This window comes from Panthera tigris, chromosome A2 (genome assembly GCF_018350195.1).
Source record: "Panthera tigris isolate Pti1 chromosome A2, P.tigris_Pti1_mat1.1, whole genome shotgun sequence".
NCBI lineage: Eukaryota > Metazoa > Chordata > Mammalia > Carnivora > Felidae > Panthera > Panthera tigris.
Window position 1 is genome coordinate 73,218,885 of NC_056661.1, and position 18,570 is coordinate 73,237,454.

General features: G+C 40.9%; 1 protein-coding gene and 1 pseudogene across 7 annotated transcripts in view; one reads left to right on the forward strand and one right to left on the reverse strand.

Moving 5' to 3' along the window:
- Nucleotides 1–18,570, reverse strand: part of SUGCT (succinyl-CoA:glutarate-CoA transferase) — a 746,174-nt gene that overhangs the window by 670,902 nt on the left and 56,702 nt on the right. The window lies entirely within an intron of this gene.
- LOC122236480 lies at nt 4,413–4,906 on the forward strand (annotated as a pseudogene).

An 18,570-nucleotide genomic window follows, 5' to 3' on the forward strand; every position in this document is an offset into this window, starting at 1 on the left:
AAGAAAGTAGAACAGGACTTTCCTATAGATGGAAGTTGTAAGTAAATTTCACTGTTGATCCAGAATCTCTCTCCCAATAAAGGTAATTATAAGCAGCTATTTCCTAAAATGTCTGAGCTGTGGGTTGTAGTCATCTACCTCCATTTAACTAATAATAGAGAAACAGCCGTTCCAAAATCCAGAGCCATTCATAACAGAGAGGTTCCAGGGGCGCCTGGGTGGCTCAGTCGGCTAAGCGTCCAACTCTTGTCTGCTCAGGTCATGATCTCATGGTTACTGAGTTTGAGTCCCACATGGGGCTCTGCGCTGCCTGCTTGGAATTCTCTCTCTCCTGTCTCTCTCTCTGCCCCTCCCCTTCCAAAATAAATAAACTTAAAAAAATTTTAAAATGGCCGACACTCAAAAAAATTTTAAAAAGTGGGTGCGTGGGTTGCTAGTCAGTTAAGCATCTAACTCTTGATTTCAGCTCAGCTCATAATCTCACAGTTGTGAGTTTGAGCCCCATATCAGGGTCTTTGCTAAGTGTGGACCCTGCTTGAGATTCTCTCTCTCTCTCTCTCTCTCCCTCTCTCTCTCTCTCTCTTTCTCTCTCTCTCTCTCTCTCTCTCCCCCTCTGCCCCTACCCTGCTTATGCATAAATTAGCACACACTCCTTTGCTCACTCTCTCTCTTAAAAAAAAAAAAAAAAAGTATCCAATGGGTTTCCAGGCATGGATGGTGAGCTCTGGCATCACAATTCTCTCTCCCCATTCTGACAGAAACAGCCAAAGAACTACACAAATGGGTAAAACCTGTATCTCTGACCCCCAAATTATTAGGAACTTCTATTAAACACAATTCAAATGGATTAGTTTAAACATAGGTCTGGAGTGCAGACATGTAATTCACACCTGTAGGCTTCATTTCCTCACAGGAAAACAACAGTAGGGAGTGTGTAGGGATAGAGGCAGGGCAGTGAGAGTGCCTGGTTCAGAGTCTGGCTCCACGGCTTACTAGCAGAGCAATCCTGGACAAGCCACTTAACTAGCAAACTTGGACTAGTGATTTAACCTCACCGTGCCTCAGTTCTCTCTTAAAAATGATGAATGATAACAGAAGTTACTTCACAGGGCTGTTGTAAAGACTGTATCAGTTAATATATTTAAAGTGACAAACAGTACCTAACATTCAATATGTTCAATAATTGCTATTATTATCCCACAACAATGTAGACTCTATGAGGGCTGGGATTTTTCACTGTTTTGGTTACTACTGAGTTCCCAGGGATAGAAGGGCCTGGAAGGAGGGAAAAGCATTGTGGGAAAATGTTTGCACCACACCCATAGGTGTTTCCTCAACCAATCTATCTCAGAATGAGCGTTTCAGAAGAAGGCGTATAGCTTAGGGGTCAATAACAAAATGGTTCTGTTTGGTTCCAAACAGTGCTGTTTCATGTTCTCTCTAGGATACTTACCACATGGGTTCCATTTCAAAATTAGTAAAAATGGAGATAATATCTATCCACCTCACAAGGCTATCTTGGGGGTTCAATGAGATCATGTATATAAAAAAAAGCACTCGGCTGCAGGGCTGAGGCAAGGAAAATACAAGATGAGCATGTCCTAGTACCAGAAGGTAATGTTAGAAAAAAGGAGGAAGTGGAGGAGGAAATGTTGGGGGAGAGGAAGAAACAGGGAGGGAGACAGAGGGAGAAAGAGCAGTAGAGAGAAAAAGAAAGGAAAAGATGGAGACGTGTTAAAAAAGGACATAGAATCCAACCTAAAAAGTGCAACCCATGGCCAAAGCTGGAGAAATTTTAGCAACAAAGCAACAACAGCAATTGATTATAACCAAATGAATAAGACAAATATGCATGAGCATGGGCGGATACGAATGAGTAAACAAACACATGAGCAAGAATGGACAAATCCTCTTTTCAGAATTACGACAGATATCTGTAGATACTCCCACTCCAGAAGATGTACCTTAAGTCCCCTTTACTTGCGAGTAGACTGAACTTAGTGACTGGACTCCCAAGAATACAGTACGGAAAGAGAAAAGTAGTGGATTTATAGTGGAGAAAGCTGGCAGACAGCACTCTAACCAGGAGATCAAAGTTAACATCACCAGTGACAGGTCATGTTGATATAGTATACTGCTGACATGACGCCATGAGAAGGACATTTCACTTCTGTGATGTTCTTCCCAAAAAGCCCATCACCCCGGTTTATTTTGCTAAGAATTTTTTTTAAGTTTATTCATTTATTTGGAGAGAGAGAGCACATAACACACATGAACGGGGAAGGCACAATGAGAAGGAGAAGGAGAGAATCCCAAGCAGGCTCCATTGTGTCAGCAGGGAACCTGATGCAGGGCTCGAACCCAGGAACTGTGAGATCATGACCTGAACCGAAATCAAGAGTCGGATGCTGAACTGACTGAGCCACCCAGGCACCCCTACCCAAGTTGAATCGTAGGAAAACATCAGACAAATCCAAAGTGAGGAACATTCTACAAAACATCTAACAAGCATTCTCCAAAAGTGTCAAGGGCCTAAAAACAAGGAAAGCCTGAGGAACTGTCACAGATTGGAGAAATTTAAGGAAATATAATAACTGTATGCGATGCAACATCTTGGAATGGATTCTGGGACAGAAAAAAAGACATTAATGGAAAAACTGGCAAAATCTGAATAAAGCCTGGAATTTAAAATATCATATCAATGTTAAAAAATTAAATTAAAAGAAAATATTATACCAATGTTAATTTATTAATTTGACAAATGTATCATTGTTATATGTTAACATAAGAGAAAGTGGGGTAAAGGGTATATATGAACTCTCTGCACTATCTTTGCTCCTTTCCTGTCCATCTAAAATTATGCCAAAATAAAAAAAATTTCAAGGACTTACCATATCTTTAACACATAGCATCAGTAAGTGTTAGAAAATGAGCACAGCACCTAAGACAGAAAGAAACAAGCCCAGTGGTCTGAAAGAGACTGACTCCAGCTTAGGCAGGTCCCTAGAGCTTTTCTATTAGTAGATCACATTTGGTAGAAACCAGTGAGCCTCAGAAGCAACAGAACATAGGGACAGTAATAGCCACAGACAGGGCAGCAGGACTGGAAAGCTTCGGGCTCAGATTATATGTGACAAAAAATACTCTCCGTCCTCCTGTCCTCCTCCTACTGCTACCTCCATTAACTTTTTTTCTTTTTTCTTTTTTAAAAGAAAGAGCAAGAGAGCAAGCATGAGCAGGGCAGAGGGGCAGAGGGAGGGAGAGGTTTCACACTCTGTGCAGAGCCCAACATGAGGCTCCATCCCCCCCAGATCCTGAGATCATGAGCTGAGCCACTGGACACTCAACCAACTGAGCCACCCAGGCGCCCAACTAACTTCTAAGACAGATTCTCAACTCTGGATTCACGTTTGAATTACCTGGTGAGCTCCTAAAAAAATATGAGCCCAGGCCTCACCCTGCCCTCTCTGAGATTCTGATTCAATGGGGAGGTGCCTAGGCATCACTATTTTTTTTTTTAATTATACCAGGTAATACTAATGTGCAGCCCGGATTAAGAACTTCTCTCTTAGAGGAAAAGTTACCTTAATCAGGACCCACTAACAGAGGAATGTTTGTACCACACATGTTACTTCCAGAAATTGTTAGAAATATTTTGGGAAAGCAAGTCATAAAAAAAGAAAGAGTGGTTGCATGGAACTAGAAATATATATCATACAGGTAGGTAGTAAGTAGTTTCAAAACAATAAAAGGGTCAAAGTAATATCACGGATGGAAAAGTTGGAAAGGCTCTCTCTTAGTAGATCACATTTACCTTAGTAGATCACATTTACCTGAGACCTAAATTAAACATAAATAAACAAATAAATCCAGCATTAGAAGGGCTGGATAAAGAAATTCCAGGCATAAAAGTCATGCATAAAAGCACTAAGCATTAGCTTGGAAGGTTGAAGGACAAAAAGAATGCGAGCGTCCCTGAGGTTCAGTGAGCACTGTAGTAAGGAATATACGGTAAGATGCAGTTGTAGATACAGGCAGGGTCCTACAGGCCAAAGAGGAGTCTGGATCCCATTCCATGTGCTTTGGGAGGGTTTTTGAGGGAGCTATTGGAGGGTGTAAAGCAGGAGAGGGACATGGTTGCTTTGCAGTCATTCCGGCCACTGTTTGGAGAACACAATTGTGCAAGCAGGGATCTCAGTGGTTTGGAGTTCAAGCCCCACCTTAGGTATGGAGCCTACTTAAAAAGTACTTAAAAACAAACAAACAAAAAAAGGATACTTTAGTTAAAGTGTGTGTGTGTGTGTGTGTGTGTGTGTGTGTGTGCGTGTACCTAGTCTGAGAATCTCTGACATTAACTGGAAACGTTAATCCTTTTATATTTAAAGCAATTGTAGAGCAGCACCGGATCCAAGATGGTGGCCAGTAGGAGGCTGAGGAAGGAGCTTGAAGAAATCTGCAGATGTAGAATGAAAAACCTAACAACCCAGGTTGGTGAAGCTAATTTATTGACTTGGCAAGGGCCTCTTGTTCCTGACAAGCCTCCATATGATAAGAGGGCCTTCACAATGGAAGTCAAGTTTCCAGAAGAGTCCATGTTCAAACCTCCGTAGATCACCTTTAAAACAAAAGACCACCGGAACAACCATGAAAAGGGGCAGGTCTGTCCGATAATTTGTGCTGAAAGCTGGAAGCTATAGCTGAAGAATACTCTAAGGGCGGGAAAATGTTATGTAAGAATGCTTCAGAGGCTACAAAGAAATACAGGGAGAAGCCACCGACGGCAACAAGCCTGTGCACAGAGACCCCTACACTCAGACACCCCCCAAAACAGGACCCATGTGCCACCTGGCATTTGCTCCCAGCAGTTACTCACTGTCTACTGTTATCTGAATCAAAAGCAGTCTAGGTGACCTGTAAAGGAAGGATTAAAAATGTAAGATGCTCTAGTTCTGCTTTGTTTTGAAAATCACTGCATCAATCTACTTTAAAAGTAGACAGCCTGGGTAGCTCAGTCAGTTGAGCAGTGGGACTCTCCATCTCAGCTCAGGTCATGATCTCAGGGTCCTGAGTTCAAGCCCCCACCTTGGACTCCAAGTTGGGCTGGGTGTGAAGCCTACTTAAAAAGGAAAGAAAGAGTGGTGTTTCTTTTCTTGTCCAAATTTATCCAAAATCTTCCATTTACATTTAGCCCTTAAGGTTAAATAAAGAAAGAAAAAACAAAGGTTGCAGTTCCCTTGCAGCTCCCATTTTCTTGCACTGGGTTTATTTTTCACTCATTCCCTTCCCCAGACCAGTCTCCTCCGCAAGGAGACAGCTCGTGGCTGTCTGGTGGCTTCTCCCATGTTGCACTGCCCTATGTGGGAGTTGGTTCAAATCTCCTGGAGGCTCCAATTTATAACATCCTTTTTTTTTTTAATTTAAAAACAAGCAAATCACTACTCACCACCCCACCACCTCCTCCTCACCACCAAACCAAACAAAAAACAAAAGTCATGAAAAGGGAGGCCCAGTTCTTACGTAAAAATCTGGCCGGCTGTCACCACAAAAACGTCAATCGAATGGGCAAACCCTGATGTCCGCCTGCGTGATTGACTTCCAGCCGGGCCTGGCCTGCTCAGGGAGACCCGGTCTGTGGGGCCCCAGGGAAGGGCCCGCCGACCAGAGGATGGCCGAGCACTTGGGGGAGGAATTCCTCGCCAGTGGGTCTCCGGAGGCCAAAGGGTGCCTCTCCTCCCTGCAGCCACTGGAGAAAATGTGCGGGTCATTGCAGGCAACGCTGAAGACCTGTCACGAGCTCGCTCCCCCGGCTTCTCAGTGCGGCGCAGTCCCACCGGGACCCTCCCTCGACGACCCTCCCTCGGCGCAGTTTGACCTTTTTCGGAGCTGGAATTGGCTGGGATTGGCTGGACGCGGCTGTAGCCTCCACCAGGCTGGGTCGCCTGCACCCCGCTGGCCCCTTCCTTCGGAGCAGCCGGCCAGGCCAGGACAGAGACCAGGCCTTCCCTCTCCTTCTGGACTCAAAGCCTTTGCAGAGGCAGGCTGCACTCGAAGCTCACTCAGCAACATCCTTTACATGTGCTTTCTATTGTTTTGACTGCCTTTTTTTTTTTTTTTTTTTTTGTAAAAATAAAATTGACCTTAGAATCTATCATCAGGAAAAAAAAAAAAAAAAAAAAAAAAGAATTGTATCGTCTATTTGGTTTTAACTCCTCTATCATCTCCTAACGTCCTTTATATCTGTCCCAACTGTTCTATGTTCGGCTCTCCTCTCTTAACTTCTTTTGGATAGGCTGCATATCTGTTGTCATTCTTTATCCCTTGCATTAGTTTAGAAGCTATGCCCCCCACCTTGTATTTTTTTTTTTTTTTTTTAGCTGTCTTTTCTATTTTCTTAGCTTAGAAAATGTAGTATTCATCCTTGGAATTACCAGTCTATCTGATCTTTTTTTTTTTCTTCTATCCTTCTCCTGGACAGTGCAAAGACATTAGAACACTTTTACCCCCTCCTAACTTATTTGCTATGGTCATATATGTGTGTATGTGCTACACATATTATGTACTAATGTATATGTACATACATACATATTTTTAATACCCACATATTATGTTTTATATAGTCAGCATTTATTTAGGTTTACCCATTTAAGCTCATTTTCCTTCTGAAGAAGGGCCTGTAGAATTTTTTGGTACAAGTTTGCTACTAAGTGAATTCTCTCAGTGTATTTTGTTGGAAAATGTCTTTGTCGTCAACATTTTTGGAGAAATTTTTGTGGTTAGAGAATTCTTTTTGTTTTTTTTTTAATGTTTATTTTTTAGAGAGGGAGAGAGAGCAAGCGAGCAGGTGTGCACACAGGGGAGGGACAGAGAAACAGAGGGACAGAGGATCCAGAGTGGGCTCTGTGCTGACAACAGTGAGCCCTCGGGGCTGGAACTCACCAAACGAGAGATCATGACCTGAGCCAAAGTCGGAGGCTTAACCAACTGAGCCACCCAGGAGCCCCTTTAGTTACAGAAGTATTAATTGACCATTCTTTTATTTCAGCACCTTGATAAAGATATTTGTCCACTATTTCCTAGCTTTCAATGCTGCTATTAAGAAGCCAGCTGTCAGACAATTCTCATTCCTTTGACAATAAACTGTCTTCCCCTTCCCCTTCAGCTACTGTTAATATTTTCTCTGTCTCTGATGTGCGGAGATAAGGATTTCTTCCCATTTACCCTGATTCAGGTTAGAGTGACCCTCCTCATTCCACACACTCACTTTCTTCATTTGAAGCTGGTTTCAGAGGATCTGACACAAGATTCAAATGCTCTTGATAATAGCTGAGCTACCAAATGAAAGGACCCAGTCCTAGGATGATTATACCAGTGCAAAGCCCTCTCTCTCTGAGTCCTACTATTCATGATACAAATAAGAAATAAACCATAATTAAGTCATGGAGATTTGGGACTGACTAGAGAGCAGTATACCTACCCTAACCAATATAGTATCCTTCCAGCTGTTCAGGCAAAAAAAAACTTTGGAGTCATCCTTGATTCCTTTCTTTCTCCTGCATTACACATCCAAACTTTCACCAAATTCTGTCAGTTCTAACTGGAAAGTAAGTCCAGAATCTGGCCACTTGCACTACCAGCCTCCTGGTTCAAGGCCATCAGCCTCTCACACTCGGCTCTTTGTTGTTGTTTTTTTAAATGTTTATTTTTGAGAGAGAGAAAGAGACAGAGAGAGAGACAGAGCATGAGTGGGGAGGGGCAGAGAGTGGAAGACACAGAAACTGAAGCAGGCTCCAGGCTCTGAACTGTCATCACAGAGCTCAACGCAGGGCTCGAACTCACGAACCGCGGGATCATGACCTGAGATGAAGTCAGCCACTTAACCGAATGAGCCACCCAGGTGCCCCTCACACACAGCTCCTTCTTAACTGGTCTCCTTGCTTAACTCTTTCAAAACACAGATTGTATCACTACTCTGCTCAAAAATCCCCCATGGGCTTGGCATCTCATTTAGAGTAAAAGCCAAAGTCCTTAAAGCTGCCCACAAGGCCCCATGAATCCAGTCCCCAACCACCTGTCTAACCTAAACTTCATTAAGTGTCCACCCACTCTGATCCAGCCCTATTAACTCCTCAATGTTGCTTGAACAAGGCAAGCTCTCTTCTACCTGAAGACCTCTGCCCTTCCTAATCTCTGCTTAGAATGTTCTTTTTCTAGATACGAGTTTATACGAGACATTCCTTCACTTCCTTCAGGCCATTGCTCCAATATCCCCCCAATCTATGGAGTTGTGAGTTCGAGCCCCGTGTTGGGCTCTGTGCTGACAGCTCAGAGCCTGGAGCCTGCTTCAGATTCTGTGTCTCCCTCTCTCTCTGCCCCTACACTGCTCATGTTTTGCCTCTTTCTCTTTCTCTCTCTTTCTCTCTCTCTCTCTCTCTGTCTCTCTCTCTCAAAAATAAGTAAACATGAGAAAAAATTTTTAAATGTATAGTTTAAATGTTGCACTATCCATTCTCTAAAATTTTATATAATATTGACTCAACTTTTGCATTACAGGAATGTATTATCAAAGCCTGCCCAATACTTTCTGCCCTCGAAGCTGCCATCCAAATGCTCTCTTTCCTTTAACCTAAAAACTCTTGAAGAATTGACAACTCATTTTTTTATTTTATCACCTCCCATTCACTCCTAAACACCCTTTATAATTTGCCTTCTTCTCCCAACATTCTAGTGAATTGTTCCTGAAGGATTAACAATAACCTCTTAATGTTTAATTTAATGGCTTGTTCTTCCAGTCCATATCCTGTTTGGCTCAATAATGACCCCAACAAACATGTTTGCATTACTTCTGCATTACAGACATCATCCTAGTATTGGGAGCATAAAGAAGACTCAGTTCTGCTATCAAGGTGATCACAGGCTCATACTTGAGGGGAGAAGGAATTCAGCTAAAGAATTACATTATATTGCTTTGCATGGAGTAGATACAACACTTTGCTGAATGAATGAACAAATGAATGAGTGGATCCATGCATCCATCTAAATATGGATGAATACAATCTAATAAATGTTGAAATCAAAAGAGTAGAAAAGGGGCTATGAGAGTACAAGGTCAAAAATGTCCTCTGCACAGGATCTGACACTGATTATTTTATCTTCCCCGTGAAATTCTCTTTTCCCACTGCTCCCAATATTGAACTTATTTTCATTTCTCCCTGATCCCAGAATGGCTTAAGCTAGACAATTTGAAATCATCTCAATTCCTATCTTTTTCCTTTCTTTTGGTCACTCAATTCACATGCTAAATCCTTCTTTGATCCACCCCCTCCACTCTAGCCCCATTGCTTCTTCTTTGTGCAGACTGTTTCTCCCATTATTTTACTATAACGGATGAACTGCTGTCAGGATATTCTCTGCTTGAATGCAATTCTCTACCTGCAGTTAATTATCTTCTTAAAGTGGATTTGACCAGGACATTTCCCTGCTTAAAGTCTCTGATGATTTCCTATTGATAACAGGATAGAGACTGAACTTGTAAATCTGGCATATAGTCTTTCTGTGGGGCCTCACTCTACTTTTCAAGCCTCATCTTCTACCTCACATTTTATCCACATAGGCCTCTGTACTTTCTTTGAACACACCATGTCTTTGTGTCTCAATTCCTTTGCCCGATCAATTCCACTGTCTAACACATCTTATACTTCCACTCCCTGCCTGGAAAAAAAAAAAAAACCTAATCATATTTCAAAAGCCAACTTAATTATTACTTCCTTTGTTAAGACTTCCTTAGCACCCCACCACCACCGTGGAGTTAGTCAACCCCTAATCTGTGCTTCAGAGTACTTCTGTCCATTCCTTAAATTGATCTGTAACTATTGGCTTCCATACGAACCACCTCCTTCCCCAGGGGCTGCTGGCTGCCCATGTGACTCATTAATCTTTGTGCTCCTGGTACCTATCAAAGTATCTACATCAGTAAATATTTCTTGAATGGACAGCTGTCACCTCAGGATACGTTCCACAAATTCTTTCTTGCTTTTAACTGAGAAAAGAACCCTCATTTGTATTTTTTTTTTATTCCGGCTCATATAACAAAGCAAAAATAAATGAGCTTCCATACAGCATATAAAGAAGTAAGCACAGAAAGCAGCATTAAGCCAGAGAACGTGGGAGACATTAGAATGTGAGGATTAACATATTTAGTTCAGTCTCTGCCCTGAGAAATGGTAGCTCGAGAGCAATTTCTTGTCAACTTTGAGTTTCATTATAGAGGGTATGTGGAAGGAAAAGGTCCGGAGTACCGTGGAGGACAGGGGGGTAGAAGGCTCAAGGTCTGAGAATAACATTGCTTGTTAAGACTGTATCACTTTTATGGATTCCATTTGCACTCCTACTTAATCCTTATAATAACATCACCAGGGGAGGCACCAACATCAATGTTCCTATAGTACAGTCAGAAAACAGAGATTAAATAACTTGACAAAAGTTATACAGCCAACAATGTTAGAACTGGGAATTTACCCCAGGTCCTCCAACAACTCAGCCTTTGCTCTCCATTATGTAGTCTCATGAAAAAGAGTATGACTAGTGTTATATACAATATAAAATTTACATAGCATAACCTGAAACATATTTAATGACTTCATGTCTCTAATATCTACATAATAATTTACAACTTTGAAGGAAGTTTCATGAATCACATCTCAGAGTCCACTAGAAGTTTATGAGGAAGCAGGGCAGATTTCTTTCCATTTTAGAGATGAGGACATTTAAGCTCAGATCAGTGTAATGACTTCCCCAAGGTTACAAGATATTCCAATACACACATCATAAATCCTCATTGAGAGCTTTTTTAGATTATGCTACATGGTATTTTTTATAATTGATAAGCAATTAATATAATTCCAAGATCTGCCTATATGTTAATTTGCCAAATATGTTATATGAATAATACATAATAAATGCTTACCACAGTGCCTAAAACATAATAAGCACTCAATAAATATTAGATATTATGGGAGTGCCAGGGTGGTTCAGTCAGTTGAGCATCTGCCTCTTGATTTTGGCTCAGGTCATGATCTCTCAGTTTGTGGGTTTGAGCCCCTGGTCAGGGTCTGTGCTGACAGCACGGAGATTGCTTGGGATTCTCTCTCTCCCTCTCCCTCTGCCCCTCTCCTGCTCGCTCTGTCGCTCTCTCTCTCAAAATAAATAAATAAACTTTATTTTTTTATTATGTTTATTTATTTTTGAGAGACACAGAGCACGAGTGGGGGAGGGGCAGAGAGAGAGGGAAACACAGAATCTGAAGCAGGCTCCACGCTCTGAGCTGTCAGCACAGAGCCCGATGTGGGGCTTGAACCCATGAACCGTGAGATCATGACCTGAGCCAAAGTTGGACGCTTAACCGACTGAGCCTAAATAAACTTTCAAAAAAGACTTAAAATATTAAATGTTATGTTATATAGCCACTCTAAATGTAAATTTTTTCTTGATTCCATTTATTATGTCTATAATCATTTTCATTGTAGAGAATTGTGTTCCTTCTTGGGAATATAGGCACAGAACTCAGATTCTAGCTTTAACATCATAATGCACTTTCTATCCTAAATATCCTTAGAGTTTTTACTCAAAAGAGAAGGAAAGGGAACAAACAAATAAATAAAATAAAAGCAAAAGGATAGTATTTTCGTCTCCATCCTGTGGTATCATCCCACCTTCAGACCATTAATAATGCTCTAGATCTGGGACCTGCAAACTCTGTCAAGCACTAGATAGTAAATATTTTAGACTGTGTGAGGTTGGGGGGTGTCTCTGTTGCAACTACTCAACCCTGCTCTTGCAATGCAAAAATAGCCATAGATAATATATAAATAAATGGGGATGGCTGTGTTCCTACAAAACTTTATTTTTGGGGCACCTGGGTGGCTCAGTCGGTTAAGCGTCCGACTTCAGCTCAGGTCACGATCTCGCGGTCCGTGGGTTCGAGCCCCGCGTCGGGCTCTGGGCTGATGGCTCAGAGCCTGGAGCCTGCTTCTGATTCTGTGTCTCCCTCTCTCTCTGCCCCTCCCCCGTTCATGCTCTGTCTCTCTCTGTCTCAAAAATAAATAAAACCTTAAAAAAAAAAATTTCAAAACTTTATTTTCAAAAGATGACACCTGGACAGATTTGGCCCACAAGCCCTTCCAGGTGCCTGCTCTATGTAACTGAATTGAGGAACTTCAAGGAATCCAATGAAATGCTGGAAGTGCAATGGTAGGCACATGAGAGGGAAACATTTGCCTCTCCACACCCATATCTCACAATCTGAGATTCTTCCTGTGCCTTATCCGGCACACCCACCCCATTTTCACCTGAGAAGTACTTGGGCCGCACAGTCAGTGACTATTCCTTTCACATTAGCTTTGGTTGTTTCCAAGACTGCATAACTCAAGAGAGTCAAAAAGACAGACCAGACAGCTTAGGTCCATTATCTCCATGGCTTTCAGATATAATAAACAATTTAAGTCCAAGTGACAGATCAGACCTGAGATGGTGGAGAGGGTAAAGGACAGAAGCATACAGCATCCCCCGCAAAGAAGCAAAAGACCCACAGAAGCACTGAGGATAAAAACTGAAGACTGGGGGCGCCTGGGTGGCTCAGTCGGTTAAGTATGGGATTTTGGCTCAGGTCACGATTTCATGGTTCGTGAGTTCAAGCCCTGCTGAAGCATAGAGCCTGCTTTCGATCTTCTGCCTCCCTCTCCCACTGTCCCTCCCCAGCTCACACGCTCTCTCTCAAAAATAAGCAAACATTATAAACAAATAAACAAGTAAATAAAGACTTAGTTGCTGATAAATGATCCTGAGCACCTTCAACTAAACCCTGACAGGTAAAAGATCTAAATGAGGGTATCTGTGTGGACACAAACATGTACAGCCTGGTGGAATCACTGCACCCACATGCTGTGTTAGAAATAGAACTGATAGTATGTGAGACACAAGTGCCCAAGGTTCTGTGCGGGAAGAAGAGTAGAAGATTCAAAACATAATGGTGGAGGGGTGCCTGGGTGGCTCAGTCTGTTAAGCAACTGACTTCAGCTCAGGTCACGATCTTACGGTTTGTGGGGTCGGGCTCTGCGCTGACAGCTCAGAGCCTGGAGCCCATTTCGTAGTCTGTGTCTCCCTCTCTCTGCCCCTCCCCTTCTCACGCTGTCTTTCCTTCAAAAATAGATAAAGATGTAAAAAAAAAAAAAAAAAAAAAAAAAAAAAAACACATAAGGGTGGTAATAGAACAAATAAAGTTCTGAGTGTATCTAATATGGTGACGGTAGGAGGTCCCACACTACCATTTTGGCTTTCCTTGGGGATCTGTGAGAAACACGACTGAAATTTCTGGCTGGAGTAGGAGAAATGAACCCTCCTAGAAATATCTGGGACTATAACATTTCATTTGTCAGATTGGAAATTTTTATAAAACTGTACCTTTATTTTGAAGTAAGACCGGCAATTCTCATAGAACTCTCATGATTATAACTATTTATTCTGACAGGCAATTCTTCTTTCCAGAAAGGATTCATTTAGATGAATAAATATTTGCCTCAATCCTCTGAGTATTTCATAGGCAATGGTAGGAATGATAAATTATTCACAACAGAATGATAAATATAGGGTGAAAAGCAGTAAGAATCTAAACACATAGAATTAGTATTATGGAATAGGATTTTGACCAAAAGAAATGGAATATTGGTCATTATTAGTATTAAGCAAATTTACAATTATATTCTAATATATATACAGATAATAATCCCATCAGATTGAAAAGAAACAAAATCCTTGAAATAAAGGGCTTTTAATTTATACACATAAGAATCAATTTATTCTTGAACAAAGGAGTGTTTTATATATTCAATACTTAGTCATCAAATATTTATATTTGTATACCACTATTCCAGATACAGTAAAACATTTTCTTGTGGCTGTAGCATAGTAATTATAATTTTTCCCATAGTATACCTTGTAGCTTAAACTATTATTTATTTTACTTAATTATTTAACTTATTTTTTAATTTGAATTTCTACCTTTTAAATCATGATAAAGTATGCATAACATAAACTTTGCCATTTTAACCAGGTTCAAGTGCACAGTGCAGTGGCATTTATATTGCCATCACCATTCAACCATCTCCAAAACTTTTTCACCTTCCCAAACTGAAACTTTGCATGAAACAAGAACTCCTCATTTTCCCTCCCCACAAGCCCCAGCAACCACAGGTCTACTTCCTGTCTCTATGAATCTGACTATTCTAGGTACTTCATATGAGTGGAATCATAAGTATTTGTCCTTTTGTGGCTGGCTTATTTCACTTAGCATAACATCTTCAAGGATCATCCTTTAATTTTTTTTAATGTTCATCCATCCAACTTATGGCCATCTTGAATAATGCTGCTATGAACATATATGTGTGATATCTGTTCAAGTCTCTGTTTCAATTCTTTTGCACGTACACCCAGCAGTGGAATTGCTGGCTCATATGGTAATTCTGTTTAAATATCTGAGGAACCTCCATTGTGGTTTACATCATTATACATTCCCACCAACAATGCACAAGGGTTCCAATTTCTCCATATCCTCACCAACACTTATCTTTTGTAGTTTTTTTTAATAGTAGTCACCCTATGAGTGGTATCTCATTTTGGCATTGATTTGAATTTTCCTAATGATCAGTAACATTGAGCAGCTTTTCTTGTGCTCATTGGCGTTTGTGTATTTGCTTTGGAGACAAGTCTATTCAGGTCCTTTGCCCATTTTTTAACTGGCTTGTTTAAGACTAGCTTTTCTTATAAGCAAGTATGTTAGCCAAATTTTTTAACATTGGTATTTTTTCACTTGATAAACTTTTGTGGATTTTATGTTCTTTAGAAATCAGAATCACTGATTACACAAGCTGATATTCTAGCAACATCCTTTATCTTTCAGGGTGCAGGACTATTACTTACTCCACATTTTTTAACCTCTGTTATTAAAAATACTGTAGTTCAAATCAAGGACTGAAAGTTGTAATATTGCACTAATGCTGGCTTGGAAGACCATCCAAAGACTGGAAAATATCATTAGTATTCATGAAATAAATGCTATCTAAATTTTATCTAACATTTATTTTTTGCATCCTTTGAAGTATAACATTTCTTCTTATCTAGCATTGCTTCTTTAAATTTATGGATTTATTTCCCAGGCCTATTACCATAAGGGGAAACAATTCAGTTTGATGACAGGGTTTTGGGATGATGGCTAAGTCTTGGCATGTTGATTTGGCATGACACATGAAACACTTGATTTGTGAAGATTTTGAAATTATTACTGCTTTAACATTACCTAACATTGTCATCTTTTTTCCCCTCTTGCTGGTCGCTAGTCCCCAAGAAGTTCTTTAAATTGGAAACCATTATCCATATATTAGAAATTGAAGACCAAACATGAAACCAGCTGATTCTAGATGTATACCATATTTCTAGGCCAAGCCTGTCTCTTTTCTTCTGGAATTTTAAAGCACTGAGAAAACAGCTCAACCTCCCCACATCTTGAATTCCTCTTTTTTAATTTCTTTTAATGTTTATTTATTTTTGAGAGATATAGACAGAGCATGGTCAGGGAAGGGGCAGAGAGAAAGGGAGACACAGAATCCAAAGCAGGCTCCAGGCTCCAAGCTGTCAGCACAGAGCCCGACACGGGGCTCGAACTCATGGACTGTAAGATCATGACCTAAGCCGAAGTCAGACGCTCAACTGACTGAGCCACCCAGGTGCCCCTTGAATTCCTTTTTTTACTGATCAATAGTATATGAAAAATAAAAGTAACTGGGGACTGGAGTAGGCCAAACATACATTTATGTATAAAATTCTGTCATGAGATGGTACTCACTGCATATCCATAAATACACCCAGCAGAGATCTTTTAAGAAGAGCAATTTTGTCTCTTTTAACATGATGGCAAGTCATTTTGTCCATGTTCCAGTCCAGTAGATATTCTTAATCCCACAGTTTCATAAAGAGTTCCCAAAGGGAGAGCCTGGGTGGCTCAGTCAGTTAAGTGCCCGGCTCTTGATTTCAGCTCAGGCCAGGATTTCATGATCGTGAGTTCGAGCCCCATTTGGGATTCTCTCTCTCCCCCTCTCTCTCTGGCCCTCCCCTGCTCATATTATCTCTCTGTCTGTCTCTCTCTCTCTCTCAAAATAAATTTTAAAAAGGGGTGCCTGGGTGATTGAGCCGCTTAAGCGACTAACTCCTGATTTCGGCTCAGGTATGATCTCATGGTTCATGAATTTGAGCACTATCTGTGCTGATAGTGCAGAGCCTGCTTGAGATTCTCCTCTCTTCCTCTCTCTCTGCCCCTTCCCTGCTTGTGCTCTGTCTGTCTCAAAGTAAATAAATAAACTTTTTAAAAAATAGTAAAAAATTTAAAAATAAATTAAAAAAAAAAAAAGAATTCCCAAGGGAAGCTATTATAATGCTCCTTATACCCAGTAACAACTGAGTATCAGCTATAAAGTGGTATTTGCTATTGAGAAAAGATACTTACTTGGAAATTATGTATATGGAAAAACTTGACCTTTGCATTTGTGTTCAAATAATTGAAAACACATAGGAAATTAGCCAAAACATTTTTATCATTAAATATTATCCTTTAATTCTTAAAAATTTTGAAGACAGATATCTCAGGTCTGCTCTACTTAATATTATTCTTTATTACCTGAAAAACATTTCTTCAACAAAATAGGAGTTAGAGTGTTCAAATGTCTCACCTCAGTTCATCTGAGGCTTCAAATCCAAAAAGAATGCCATTAATTGCCAGAATACCAGTGTAGGTCATGCTGAACTATTATGAAACCAGTCTTGCTGCCCTTAGCTTATCATCCATGAAGGGATGCAAGAAGGTAGAGGCAAATAAGACCTTTAGCAAGGGTTTCCCTAGAAGGAGTTGTCAGCAGGCCATGCATTTCACCCCACCAAACTGCCTCCCCTTTCCTTCAAGCCACTTGAGGGACTCTTCAAAAAGAGTATCTGAGATCTTGGCCCTGTTCTGAGAACTGGAAATTACGTAAGGACTTGACACATGGCCTAAAAACATACCAAAAGCAAGAAGTTATGGTTAAATCAGGTAAAAGCAGCAAAAGTAACAGGTTTGGGAGTAAACTGCACTCCTGCCAATGATGAAGAGAAAGGAGGAGTTTTCCTTATGAGCCAAGTAGACCATCAGCAGAGCACAACTAGCTCATATAAAAGGAATTCTATGGGGCATCTGGGTGGCTCAGCAAGACTTCAGCTCAGGTCATGATCTCACAGTTCATGGGTTCAAAACCAGGGTCGGGCTCTGCACTAACAGTGCAGAGCCTGCTTATGATTCTCTGTCTCCCTCTTTCTCTGCCCCTCCCCGCTCATGTTCGTTCTCATTCTCTCTCTCTCTCTCTCTCTCTCCCTTCCTGTCAAAAATAAAAGTATAAGGAATTCTATCCATGAGGGCTGCCTATAGGACCATGTGACCTGAATGGATAGTCTCTATGTACAGAGGACCACAATGAGACAGAGACTAGAGGGGAAGAACTACAGTCTGAGGTCTCAGGATCCTACAAAGCTCCCCGCAAGACAAAGAGCCACCACCTGAGATTCAGGGGAACAGAAGTCTCCAGCACAGGGCTCCAATTACACCAGTCAACTGAAGGCTTTTTGTGGGCTCACCAACTCGGTTCCCTTTCCCTAAGAGGACCTGACTCTGAAGGAATTACAGCAGCTAGCAGTATGGAAGAGAATCATGGAAGAATGAAGAAAATATCACCTCCCAACTCTCTCTCTCTCTCCCTCTCTCTCTCACTCCAGGTTTCCAAAAAGACAGGCCCAAGTTGGGGAAAGGGAAAAGTCATAAATTCCACAAGAGTCTGAAGTTATGATTTTAGATTGAGCTGGGCTTTTTAATACTTTACATGAAACAGCAGGAAAAATATTGATAGGACTTGCCTGGGATTTCATCCATGAGCAATGAAAATGAGTCAAGACTGCAGGTTGCAGAGGTAGGGTGGGGGAGAATAAAGTTTCTGCCTATTCTCCACTGAGTCCAACTCGAACAACACATCTGTTATATGTGTGAGGGTAAAAAGAAGTATTTGAAGATAAAAAGGTTATTCCCTTCGGGAATAAAATAAAGGCATAAAGTCACTTTCTGGAGCCAGTCCATGTCTACAGACAAAATATAATCTCAGTCCTCAGCTTTATGGGCTGTGTTTTGAAATCTTGTATTTATGTGCTAAGTTTCTCTTCCCCTGCAGAGATGGTGTCATTATTTGTTTAAATAACGAGTTTGGTATGAAATGGTAAATATGTCAAACCACACTTTTGCTGGGGATCACTGACTATAAAGTTGGACAGATGGCCACAATACTCTGAATTTCTGGAGAAAAAAACACTTCCTGAGAAGACAGGGTGCAACCAAGACATTCATAATTTAGACCAGTAGTTTCCAATTATTTTGACTATAAGGACCCTTTTAATGTCATATCCATATTGATTATTGACCCAATCTAGAAATGATGCTTATTGCCATGTGAA